The 13,730-nt window shown below is 45.5% G+C and overlaps 1 protein-coding gene across 16 annotated transcripts in view; it reads right to left on the bottom strand.

Moving 5' to 3' along the window:
* Zdhhc3 (zDHHC palmitoyltransferase 3) overlaps nucleotides 1–13,689 on the bottom strand; it is a 58,724-nt gene extending 45,035 nt beyond the window's left edge. For 13 of the 16 annotated variants that reach the window (XM_087561590.1, XM_087561605.1, XM_087561600.1 and 10 more), the window contains 1 exon segment: nucleotides 13,491–13,689. The gene's annotated coding sequence lies outside the window, so the exon portion shown is untranslated. 16 annotated transcript variants of the gene reach the window in all.
* Nucleotides 13,690–13,730: the final 41 nt, after the last annotated feature.

Raw genomic sequence — 13,730 nt, forward strand, 5'->3', positions numbered from 1 at the left:
GCTAAGAATGTGCCACATGCAGAGTAACAAATTAGAGCACTGTCCTACAGCAGGTACACAGTGCTGGGGAACAAAGTTGCAACAAACACAGAGTAAGTAACTTTCTCTGCTGTGACCCAATGGCTCTTGGTCATCAACCAAAATTTTCTAGCTGAGCAATGCTGTGCTTGCTCTCCAGAGGAAAGTGACAGTTCATTGCTGCCTGAACAACATAAAGGCATTAAAAGATGTAGGTTCACTTTCAGAAGCACTAAGCAGGACAGTGGGAATGTCTGGGAACTGACCTGTGTCTAGCAGGTTCTAGAACCTTAAATTCTATTCAACTACAAATCAAACCCAATAAATAGCTAATATCCCACAACAGAAGAGCAACACACTCCAGGGGCGGGCTTTCTCCCATTGAGTGTGCTCCAGCAGTTACACTGAAGCTCACCTCTACAGACTGCCTCTGGTGGTTCTGCCTGCTCAAAGAGAATTGCCCAGCTAAGGTGAGGGCTGTATCAACATGCAAGCCTCCAGTACCTACTCTGAATCGTTACAGAAAAGTTGCTGAACCCAATCACCACCCACTAAGAAACAGATCATCGTGACTCAGCTTCCTCTGTGGTGTAGATGGTCAGTGACAAACACCCCACTGCCCTGACTGCGCATCCCCCACTCATCTCCTCCATGCCAGTGCTCCAATTATCATATGGGCTGTAGTTGTCACAAACGGGAGACCACTAAACATAAACGCCCAGTGACACAGGTAGTTAACTTCTTCTGCCCTTCAGCAGCTGCTACTCTCAGTTGTGTATGTAGCAATGGTGTCAAGGACACTTAACATTTCTTGCACACTGTTTTACTGAGGTATAAGCCCTTCTACACAAGCAAAGTTTCCCAGGCAACTGGGATTTCTTTCTCCCCCTGTCCCCTTTTTTGAAGAGGTTGGGGAATTGAGACACTGTCTTGCTATGTAGCCTTAGCTAGCCTGAAACTCATAGCGATCCAACTGCCTCTGGTTAAAAAGCACTTACCACTATTCCTGGTTAACTGAGACTTATTTCAAAGCAGAAACACCTGTCAACCATTTGGATGATTAAATGGAAATGTCAAAATAAAATTTAAGAGAAAAGAAACAGAGAGATTGAGTGCATACTAGATGGGACTCCTTCTGCCTTAGCTCAGTAACCATTAATTTCTTCCAGAACAATTTAGTGAACCCTGGGAACATCAATGTCTTAGGGCTTCAAAGTTGCCACCAACAACCTGAGGAGGCCATTATAATTCCAGCATCTCTTTTGTGTGGCTGTCTTCTCTTCTGTAACCAAGGCCACCTCTGGGGTCTACACAGTGCTCTCTGCGTACACTGCAAGCTGGCAAGGATAGTAAAGATCTTATTAGAGGCCTCGGTAAAGGAAGGGTACTCATTAGGGATATAGGGTTTCTTCAGGTAACATGTAGCCCTGTCTCTCACTTGGCAACAAGCAGCCCCTCTCAATGCATGTGCTCACTAGTAAGCAGTGAGCTTTGTAATCCCAGAGTCAACGCTGGGAGGCCTGGTCTGCTTCTTTTCAGGTGAGAAAGCTTAGACCAAGTAGGACCATGAAGTAGGTAGACTAATATTTACGCAAGAAACCGGAATGTTCTATCTGGGACCAAACAGTGTACAGAAGGAGCTATTTTCCAGCCCTTTGTGGGGGCGGACAAGAGCCTGCTTGATGTGGGAAGATCAGGAAAAGACCCACCTGGCAAACCAGAGGCCAGTGCCATGCTACGGGTAGCCTTCCCACCCATACCCAAGTTTCACAGTTATCCCAAGAGTGCAAGCAAGGCTCCCTGGCCTTTCCAGAGTGATGGAAGTAGCTCTCTCTAATAAAGGCTCTCCCTCGAACCAACAATCTGAACTGTGGCAATCCTCCTACTTCTGCCTCAAAGGGACCCTGTAGGCTGGTCTTAGCTACGTTGTGGATTCTTTTTCCCACTCTTTATCCCTCCCCTCCCCTCCCCTCCCCTCCCCTCCCCGGTTTTACCCCATCATTAGCAAGGAGAGAAAGAGGGATAGAGGGAATCTCTGAATCTAACTTCTTGTTTCTTCTTTGAGCACAATTTCTAACTGAATCCAACCTTCCTAACAACCAACCACTGACCTATCTCTCCTTGGGCCCTAGCATTTATATAACCTCTGAAAAGTTCCCAAAGTTCCAAATGTCACACAACCACAGAAACTATCTGCAGCTGGCAAAACCATGCCTCTGCAAGAGCATGAGGCAAATCATAGTCAGCTGCTACAGTCCAAAGCAGCCCCATACCCCCGCACATAGGAATTAAAATGAAAACATAACATTTCTGTGTTTTTAAAGAAACCAGAATTCCAGAATTCTCACCAAAGGATCCAATGTGAAAAAAGGTGTCTATGTTCTCTTCAGACTTCCAACAACAAAGGCAGATGAAGACCTTTCTTATTTGGACTGATCTTATAACTCAACAGCAACTCTGCCAAACTCCACCTCCTCTCACTTGTCCTTGCTTCCCCAGAGCCTTGTAGAGCTGAATGCTCAAGCTAAGGGAGGCCCAGGATTATCCCTTTCCCAACACCACACCTTACAGGCCAGCCATGTCTTCAGAGGAGTAGTCTCCTCCAGGGTCCTCTCCTAGCCCCTTTACCCTTCTCCTTGTCTCTCTCTATTCAACTCAACTCATCATGATCTTGAAGGAGCAGGCACTGTGTGCAAAGAACTGTACAGCACCCCCCCTGCAAACTCCCTTGGGATGTGAGGGCAGGAATGTGGGTACCACCCTGCCTTGCTTGGTTCCTCCTCTCCCATCGGGGAAGACTGGGCTCATTTGTTTTCCTAGGCTGACTTAGAAGCCCCATTTTGTTGAGCTCTGAGACCCAGCTGCATTCGTTATGTGCTCAAATCCAAAGTTTCTGAGTGAAGGAAGGTGTCAAACAGGTGACTAACAAGTAGTGCCACACAGGGTAAGCAGGATGAAAACAGCAACAAAACAAAAATCACAAAACCACATGAGCACAGAGCAAAATGAGCAGACTTGTCCATCCCAGGGTAAGGACTCATGAAGAGTGGAATGTGAGACAGAGGTGAGGAGGGCCTGGACACTTGGCAGGGGGAGACTAGGCATCTAGGCTATGCACACACAAGACTGTGTTGGGTGGAGAAGGAGGAGTTGTGAGGGACCATGCAATCTTATGGCAATGCCACCTGGGCTGTTGAGAGATAAAGCAGATGAAATTGAGAAGTCCAGAAGCCAAGGAGTTCAGGAGGGCACTTAAAGAGACAACGGACTCTAGCCCTATTTTGTTGATACTAGGTTTTCTGTTTCTCTAAGTGGCTACCAATTCTTCATTGAAGGACTGAGAAAAATGATCTTTTATCTAACCTTAATTATAGCAACCTATACTTTGGGGCTGTTTTATAGCATCAAAAGGAGCTCTCCCACCATATGTTTAGTAATCACTAGGTGAAGCGAATGACTCTCACCTGATGGAAGATACTCAAGGCCCAGAGAGGCCAGGAACAAAGCCCTGGAAGCCCAGGAAGACACATAGAGGCTTAAAGTGGAGGAAGGCACTTGGGAGCTGCGGCTCCCAGTCTTTAATTGTATATGTCTGAGTCTGTGTGTAGGTATGTGCATGGACATGGACATACCTGAAGAGGCCAGAGGAGGGCATCAGATCTCCTGGAATTGGAGTTATAGGAGACGACTGTGAGACTCCTGAAATGGATGCTGGGAAACAAAGTCAGGATCTTTGGAAGAACAGCAAGCACTCTTAATGCTCCAAGCTTGCAAGAGAGAGAAGAGAAGAGAAGAGAAGAGAAGAGAAGAGAAGAGAAGAGAAGAGAAGAGAAGAGAAGAGAAGAGAAGAGAAGAGACGAGACGAGACGAGACGAGACGAGACGAGACGAGAGACTGACTGTAAGGAATTAGGTGAAAATGTCCTTAAAGACTTATAAGCCAAAGCCAAAATATTTGAAATTGGTACTTAAGAAACTCAAACTAAACCACCTTCTTCTGGTACAGAGCCATGTATACAGCACAGGATTCACTGTATCTGACAGCAAGCATGTCCTTCTATCACAGGCAGGCAGGCAGGCAGGCAGGCAGGCAGGCAGGCAGGCAGGCAGGCAGGCAGGCAGGCACAAAGGAACTGAATCAAGTGGAGCCTGCTGCCCAGAGCTCCTGGGGCTTGACTGCTAGCTGCTTCTTGAGGTGTGTTACTCATCTGTTCACAGATGGGAAGCTCCAGGGCTCAGAACAGCTATGGAAAGGAAGGCTCCCCACTGTGACCCACTACTCAGGCTTTGCTTGATTTATGGGCAGAGTCCAGCTACCACGGTTATGGTTGAAGATCACTGGCTGCATAAGGGGTAAATTCCTATCAGTCTACTTCCTGCCCTAAGAAAAATCTGGTTGCAGTCCTTGCAACCAAAGGCATGACCATCACATAAACACACAAATTCTCAAAATACACTGTAAGTATGTATGAAATTCTCAATGTATTAATAAAAATTCAATATTTAGGTGAAAAGAACAAAGACCCACATGCTACTATCTTCATCCCAGCCAGTACCCCTGGTCCTTTCTACTTCATCTGTTCTCAAAGGGCAAGATCCCCTCCCAAAGTCATGAAATACTTCAGATAGGTCTGATTCCGAATCCTTAGAATCCCTTTTAAATCACTGTGTGAAGATTTTGTTTCTGAAACATTACACCCACTCTAGTTCTCCCACTCACAAGTGCATTCCTTAACAGCATGAAAAAGGATTTGAGGCAGTCTAAAGTTAACAGTAGTAAAAGACAATGACCATCTAAATATACATGCAATAACAGCTATCATGATTAAACCTTTTTGGTCCCTACAAGTAGAAACTATATAGATGATTCTGTTTCATCCATTTCTGCACATCAGCAAGCTTCAGGAACTCCTAAATGGGAGGCTCTAGGTCAGTCCCAGCAAATCTAGCATCAGGATGGATGCTGTAAGGAGAGGGCCTGGCTGCTATACCCTTTAAACTCATGCTAAACATTTAATTCCTGTTTAAACTAGTTTCTGTCAGAGTTAAGTGACTCTCAGTTCCTGCAGTCACTTAAAATGTCATCTCAAACAGTCTGGCATCTTTACAAAACTTTCTTGAAATATACCTTGAGAATTAACATTAATCTCCACAGTTTAATGAGACTGTTTTTGGTATTCAACTCTTTTAGGCCATTTTAGAATCAATCATCAAAAGCATTTATTCACAAGCTGACTTCGTAGGTGAATGGCCCAGGTCCTAGGAGCTTTAGAAATGAATGGGGCTTGGAGGAAAGTAAGTAGGAGAGGTGCTCAGGGTTAGGTGTTTACCTCTTGCAGAGGCGCTGGACTCAGTTCTTAGCACCCATATCAGGCACAGATACATACTTATGCATAAATATAAGCCCATTTCTTGATGAGACTCCAAAATCCAGTAATCAACAATGAATTACTATGTTTGAAACATTTCACTAAAGTAACAGAATGAATCACTACTTTTCCACAAAGGTAAGGGTGTGGCCAGAGCCTGACAGAGCAAATTGGGCAGACAGACCTAGCTATCTTGCCTAATGGGAACTCCACAGTCAGAATCGCATCCCCCTCTGCCTACCATTGAATAAATAATAAAATAAAAGGAAAAAAGTAAACATCACATCTGTACCCCAAACCTTGTCTACATTAAAGTTCATCAAAACCCAGAAAATGGTAAGGCACACTTCTTACCCCTGCTTCACACTGACCGTCTTTCCTCTGTTTGTGAGACAAGGTCTCACGGTACTTCTCTGGCTGACTTGAATTCACTATGTGAAGACTGGCCTTGAACTCACAAGATCCACCTCTGCCCCTGCCCCTCCTCTGCCCCTGCCCCTGCCCCTGCCCCTGCCTCTCCTCTGCCCCTGCCCCTCCTCTGCCTCTGCCCCTGCCCCTCCTCTGCCCCTGCCCCTGCCCCCTCCTCTGCCCCTGCCCCTCCTCTGCCCCTGCCCCTGCCTCTGCCTCTCCTCTGCCCCTGCCCCTCCTCTGCCCTTGCCCCTGCCCCTCCTCTGCCCCTGCCCCTGCCTCTCCTGTGCCCCTGACCCTGCCTCTCCTCTGCATGTTAAATTCAAAGATATGCCACACTACACCCTGCCAAATGTTTCTTTCTAATGAGCTGACCATTACATTTCCAATTTTTGGAAATGGTCAACAGAGTGTCATAGAAAGACGTTTCTTTATAACCAGGCTGTCCTGGGCCTCAACACCTGCCTTCACCCAACAACAAAAAGCAAAGCAAAAAAGCAAAATGAAAAACCAATAAAGGATCCCTTCTCCAGAAGCAATTTACACGCCTCTGAAGCAAAGCCTCTGGAAGCCCACTGTGAGACTAGCTGGCTTCTTTCAAACGTGGGTCAAACTGCTCAGAGCTCAGAGATGGAGCTCAAGGAGTTGTTGGGGTGTCTATGAAATGACCTGAAATGACCAGAGAGAAGGGTAATTCATTCTCTGAGACTGGCCAACAGTACCTGTTGCAATCTGGATTGGCTGCTAGGGCCACTGCCCTGAAGTAACCCTTTATAGACAGTCTGCAATGCAGGGAAAAAAATTTTCTATTAACAACAATAATAAGTCACTGATTTAGTTACATAAGAATAGATACCAGTGGGTGAGATAACCTCAGACTAAAAAGCCCTTTGTAAACAAGTATACAATCTCACCTGACAATGAACGTCTTCTGCCTCTCAGGGTACCTTCCAAAAACCTTAATTCATGCTACATGGGAGGTCCAATGAAGGTAAGATCAGGCTAGGACTCTTCCTGATTGTTGTTTACTAACTGGCAGGCACCATGCTGCCTGCCTCATCCTCAAACCTATTCCATCTTGTAGCCACTAAGCTCTCTTTCCTTGAGAGATGAGGAAATGGACACAGAATTCTGGCTAAGTTCACACCTCCAGGGAGCGACAAAGACAGGATCCACTTCCAAAGTTGGTCTTTAACTGATCACCACAACCAGTGACTAAAACAAAAACAGGGGAGGGGCATCAATATTGGCACCAAGGTCCTAGATTACTTACAGTTTGGCCACCTTACCTCACATGGTTATGAAGAGCAGGCTGTATTGAGGGGACTGGTCCCATGTAGCAGTGTTCAAACGCATGGGCCCTGGAGGAACACTGAGCCAACAGTTAGAGCAGCTAGATCCTGCTCTAACTGAGGAGGTAGGTGGGCAGGCCATGACACTTTAGCCTAAGACTGAATCCCTATAATCTTCCTGTAGGGCCAGTGTCTGAACACGGCTTGTTTTGAGAAAGCCCACCCATGTTAGGTAAAGCCAAACCAAGCAGAAGTCCCACCTGAGGGTGCTGAGGATGGCACCTGGCCTCACACTGTGCCGTGTGCAGGCATGAAGCTACTGTGACATCACCCAAGTAAAGGCCTGATTTTTGTAAGGACTAAAAGCAGAAGCCAGCAAGAACCAAAAAGAATAAATTTTCAACTGCACTAGCCTTCAAGAGGAGAGTTTGGCTCTCAAGACTCTACTGCTCCTAGCTGGTATTTGCTGCTCTGTAGGGTCTTCTTTTTTCCACCCTTCTCCACACTTTTTCTACCCTTCGAACCTCTCAACACTAGACAGGAGAGAGATAACGACAGAAAGGAAGGGAGACAGCGACATTACAGCATTAGACTACTTCCTGCTGATTAGGAGCATCAAGTTCCTCGGGGGCAAGTTTGAGCCTCACTGTTAAGAAGTCTAATTTCTTCTTCTTTCTTCTTTGCATATAACTACTTAACAAACCTGAATCAACAACGACCACCAAAAAAGAAAAATAGCAATCAACCAACAACTTCCCCCACACATAAACACGACGGCCCTGGCATTTGTACACCATCTGAAAAGTGCCAATGTCATACAATCCCAGAAAATATCTGTGGCTGGCAAAACCATATGGCTGCGAGAGCACGAGGCAAATCATGGTCAGGGGCTGTGAACAATCTTAAACAGCTCCATATCCCAAACCTGGGATTAAAACCAAAGCATATAATATTTCTGTGTTTTTTAAAGAAACCAAAATTCCAAAATTTCACTATAGTTCCCTTTATGCCAAGGATGTGCAAGAGAACATAAGAGAACATCTGGGCTTGTTTCAAACTCCTGTAATCCTCCTGCTTCAGCCTCCCCAGTGCTTGGGTTATAAAGAGTGACAAATACGAAGCTAACTGCAAAGGCCCTTACTTTAGATCCTGAAACCCTCTGTTGTCAGGGCCAAATCCAATCTTTCCTTTCTCTTTCTCTCTTTCTGTCTCTGTCTCTGTTTTTCTTTCTCTTCCTTTCTTTTATAACTACAAGCTTAATTCCCCTTCCCATCTGTGATGGTTTGTATATGCTTGGCTCAGGGAGTGGTACTATCAGGAGGTGTGGCCTTGTTGGAGTAGGTGTGTCACTGTGGGTGTGGGCTTTAAGACCCTCATCCTAGCCTTCAGATGAATACGTAGAACTCTCAGCCCTGCCATGCCTGCCTGGATGCTGCCATGTTCCTGCCTTGAGGATAATGGATTGAACCTCTGAATCTATAATGCAGCCCCAATTAAATGATGTCATTTATAAGACTGCCTTGGTCTCAGTGTCTCTTCACGGCAGTAAAAACCTAAGGCACCACCCTTCACTAATAATCAAAAGATACCCACTAGCAATTGTGTCAGATTTTCTCAAGCATTTTTAGTTTTTACAAGTTTAAATAGTGTTATCAAAGTACATCAAATAGGGTTTGAGGTATAGCTCAGTTGCTAGTGTTTGCTCAGAACTGAAAAGCCCTGGGTTCAGTCCCCAGCACCTATAACCCGTGTGTGGTGGCACAGGCCTGTAATCCCAGCATCTGAGAGGTTAGGCAGCAGGTTCAGAAGGTCAAGAACATCCTAGGCTACAGAGTGAGTTCCAGGACAGCCTGGGGTACATAAGCCTGCCTCAAACAGGTTGGCAAACAATAACCGAAAACCTGTTAAATATTACAAAATCACAAATGTAAGAAGTCTTTAAAAAACCAAAGTTAGACTGAATGGAGTGGTGCACTCCTTTAATCTCAGCACCCGGTAGGCAGAAGCAGGTGAATCTCTGTGTTTCAGGCCAACCTGGTCCATAGAGTTCCAAGATAGCCAGGGCTACATGGCTCAAAAAACAAACACTCCAAGTTAAACTGCATTTTAAGCCCTTTTTTTTCAATATACATACATATATACATACATATATATATGGATTTTTTAAGATAGGGTCTCACTCCTGCCTGACCTGTGAGAGTGAGAGAGAGAGAGACAGAGAGAAAAAGAGAGTGAGTATATGTGTTTACGTACTTACCATGAATGATATGTGTAAAAGTCAAAGGACAACTTGTGGGAGTCATTTTTTTTCCTACGTGAGTTCTGGAGGTCAAACTCAAAGTTGTCAGATTTGGTTGGAACTTTTACCCACTGAGCTGTCTAGACAATATTTAAATCTTTTGTACGTCCAGAATTGGTATGAGTTTTACAAATTAGCAAGAAAGAAGTGTGGAATAAAGTGGGGCAAAAATGTTCTAGACACAAAGCAAGCAACAACGCCCAGGGCACACTGAAGCCCAGGAGTCTGCACAGCACAGATCCTTATCTACCTAACCAACCTGTCTTTCTGGATTCCCTGCTACTGACTTGGCCTGGAAATAGGATCAAATTTGCCAAGGTTTACTACAGCAGGACTGTGGCTAGGGCACTAAACTGTTGTAAGGTAAGAGACTAAACTAACCCAAGGTATTCCCACACCCCTGATCCTGAATGGGAGATAATCAATGTCCTTAGTCATCGAAAAAAAATCCAAAGACTTCAAGTATTTGTGAATTCTGAAGGCCACGGGTCTCAGGAGACTACAAAAATATGACTTCCTAACTTCCCTGCAAAGGGCTGGGATGATGAAAGCATCAACATTTGCCTCCAGCTCTCTTGCCTTCGCATCTGACCGCCAGGAGTAACTTGGCTAAGTGACTCAGGAAATTTCCCAAGAGGAAAGCAAACGATTTTCAAAAGTGTAACTAGAGGCTGCATGGTGTCAACCTCCTTTCCCTTCTAGGTCAATACTGAAATATTATCCTCAGTTTAGACTCAGTCTTTGAGCACAGCTCTTAGGGTGGTGTATTGTATACCTGGAAATTGGGATGTGTGACTCATTTTCTCACACAGGACCTCAAACTCAGACTGGCCAGCCTCTTAACATGAAACATGGAGGGGCCTTCCTCTAGTAGGAAATAAGTGTGGCTCATGTATTGCTATCAATTTTTCCATCACTATAGTCCCAAGCCACAAGATCTGGGACAAGACATGCAGATCCATGGTTAGATTAGGAAAGGTTATCTAGTATTCATAAATAAGGCCCAGGCAGGACAAATGCAAAGTGTGCAAAGGAAGCAGATCCTTAGCAAACACCCCCTTGCTGAGTTTCTAAGAGTTCATGGCACTGCCCCAGGCTCTTCTGCTAAATAGCTTTTATAGCTTTAATGAACTCCGGTGGGTGGGACATATTTACTTCTACTTTACATGTTATTGCTGTTAGCAGCTGCTCTTTTCCCTCTTGTACTTGGTGCTTAACCTGAACAATTAGCACCTTATTACAGCCCTAATTACCAACCAGCTCAATTGAGTACTTCATTTTACTATCTGGTTCATGTACTAGCTCAAGGGCCTGGACTCCTCAGCTATATATAGTAAATCCTAAACTTTTAAGCAAGTGCCTAATTCTTCATGCTTTTCGGTCCATGAGAACTTCAGGTACTCAAAGGCATTAGGATATTTCCTAAATGTTTGGCTCTCTAAGCACGCAAATTATACATTCAACCCTTCCCTTCATTCCAAATATACCAGATTCTGCTCTGGAAGGCTCTCTTCTTAGCTATTTGGAGTTTAGCTTGTACATAACTTTGTCCTTTATCTGATAAAGTGAATTAAACAGGGACAGGACTTAATCACATTCTGTGTTCTTCTCTAGAAAGAGGATTCAAGAGAAGTAAATTCATGCTAGAACATCCATCCTTGCTTTTGGAACTAAATCTGTGGCCTAGGGACATAACTCAATGACAGTACATTTTCCCAGGACTCATGAGCCTCCAGCACCACCATCAAAAATTGATTAATTGAAATTGAGCAGTATTTTACAGGATAGGGGGCAGGATAGTACCAGCCCCGTAACAAACATGAGCGTTCTGCTTTAAGTCCCCTGGTAGATGACATGGAGTTTGTGAGAGGCTACAGAAGGTGACATTTGGGAGCCACAAAGCCTCCACTCAAATCCTGCCTCTGCTACATATTAGTTATGTGCTACATATTAGTTATGTTCAAATACCTATGCTTTCTGTGCCTCCGTTTCCCACACTGTAAAATTGCCCTCATAAGGTTATTTTTAGAACTGTATCTTTGTAAAGTTCTTGGCATACCGTAAGCACTACACAGTGTCAAAGAAAGTTAATAGAGCACAGGGCTTTAGAAAAGACATAGCAACAAAACAGCATGAAACAAACAAAAAAACCCCAACAGAAATGGGGAAGCAAACTGGAATAACACAATATAATGTGCCATCCGTGGCTGTTTCATTTTTCTGGTTCTAATATATTCTTTGAATTGCTTCAATCAATAAGAACTATGAGGCTTAAAGACATCTAATGTACTTAATCAATATGATGAAAATGCTCTGGTAACACGTAGGAAAAATAACTAGTGACAGAAGCGATGTTCTAGCAGAGAATACAAACCCCACTGTTTATGTTTCTTGAGGTCTTCTGAAACTAACACCATATATTACTCATAAAATTAGTCACCAGATAAATAACGCTGACTCCTCTTCACAAAGCACCTGTTGTCAGTTGTCAGGGGGTAGGATATGCCCGTGTGGGGCTGGGGAGGGAACCTAGGGCCTTTGCACATGCTACTGTTCTACCACTAATATACTTTTAAAGATATGTGGAAACTCTTTTTCCCAGGAAAATTACTCATGGTAGCTAAACTCGAGTCAAACTTTCTTCCAGTATCTTTTCTGACTTTCCAATCTTCACCCCCGCCCCACTATATACTATTAAAATGGCCTCTTTTCCCAGTAATCTCTAGCATGAGATACCCTAATAGCAGGAGTCCCTTGCTATTTCACCAGTTCCTCACACAGAATCTAGTTGTCCAACCAAACATAGATGGTGTCTAGGTGCTATATCAAGTGTGACACCTATTCCTCCACAAAAGAAAACCCTCTGGCTCCACCTTTCCCTTACCCTAGAGGGCAGAGTCCAACCCTACAGGAAGGATTCTTAGGAACACCTGTGTATTATATATGGACGCAGGAGATTCATGTCCAGTCTATCAAGAAACAACTATTATTTGAGGGCTCAGCAGTTAACAGTTCAGTATCTAGGAATATAGTCAGGTACTTCCTGTTACTTTTGCAATCTCAGTATCGTCTGTAATCCACCATGACAACTCTAATCACCATGCTCAATGGCTACGCTTACAAGAGCCTTCCCTTCTGCCCTGGAAGACTCTCATCAGAAGTTCTGTTTATTTGTTTAAGTAGCTGTGAAGCCATAAGAGAAGAAAGGCCTTTTTTGGGGGGTGGGGTGGGTGTCTTTGAGACAGAATCTCACTATGTATCTCAGGCTGTCCTTGAACTCACTATGTAGAGCAGGCTAACCTAGAACTCAGAGCCTAGCTCTGCCTCCCAAACGCTGGGGTTAAAAGCATAGGGTGGTCAGCATCTTTCATATCTTGATGATTAAGCTGAAAGGTCACTTTTGCCAAAAATAGAACACCGGGTAAGTTAAGTCTCTACCAACTCTCCCCCGTTTTCCCCATAGAGACCCTTTAAAACTTGGTTCATATTCTCTCTCTTCCTTAAAGGGCCCCTCACTATAATAACCCCAGCTTCACCTTGCAGGCATCCTTTCTGGATAACCTAAGTCCTATATCCTCCCACAGTCGGTTTTCTTTCATGCAGCTGTCCGTCTTCCCCGGCGATCCCTTCCATCCAGGCATCCCGAAGCGCGCGAGACACTCTACCTACTCTCTTTGGGACAATACTCCAGCAACCGCAAGGAGCAAAGGTAATTTGCAATCCTCTGGGTCATTATTTGATGATGGGCAGTAGTGGAGGAAGGGATAAGGGAAGACAGGACAGAGAAAGATTGATCCCTGGAGTGAAAGGAGGGGTGAGAAAAATTGAGAAGCTGGCGCCCCACTCCTGATCCAGACCCTTCCCGACCAGTGACCTAACGAGGGATCCGTGGTCTCTTTTCTTCAACCATCCTAAGGATCAACTAGGAGGGGATTGAGGAGATGGTCCCTCATGGGCAACACGACTTCCGCCTTCCAGAGGTGTCTCACGTGCGCGCGCTCGGCTACTTAGACTCCGGCCCGAGCGCGCGGGTTGCGCGCTTCTCAGCGAGTCCCGGCTGGGGCCCCGCGCCCCCCTCCTTCTGTGGCTTCCCCACCGCACTGACCGTCAATCTGGAGGCAGCTCGTAGTCCCGCGCCGCCTGCTGTTGCCCCGGGGCCCAGCCTCCAGCGTCCGCGATGGCTCGGGCACCGGGCGCCACGGCTTGCCGGACTCGGCCTCACACGGGGCGGCGCGAAGGAGAGGCCCATGGAGCTCCAGGCAGTGGCGGCAGCCGCGGCTGCGGGAGCGGCCACCGCGCGGGCTGATGACGCGCAGGCGCGGTGGGGAGAGGCGCAAGCTGATGA

This window comes from Rattus norvegicus, chromosome 8 (assembly GCF_021556685.1).
Source record: "Rattus norvegicus strain SHRSP/BbbUtx chromosome 8, alternate assembly SHRSP_T2T, whole genome shotgun sequence".
In the NCBI taxonomy this organism is placed as follows: domain Eukaryota; kingdom Metazoa; phylum Chordata; class Mammalia; order Rodentia; family Muridae; genus Rattus; species Rattus norvegicus.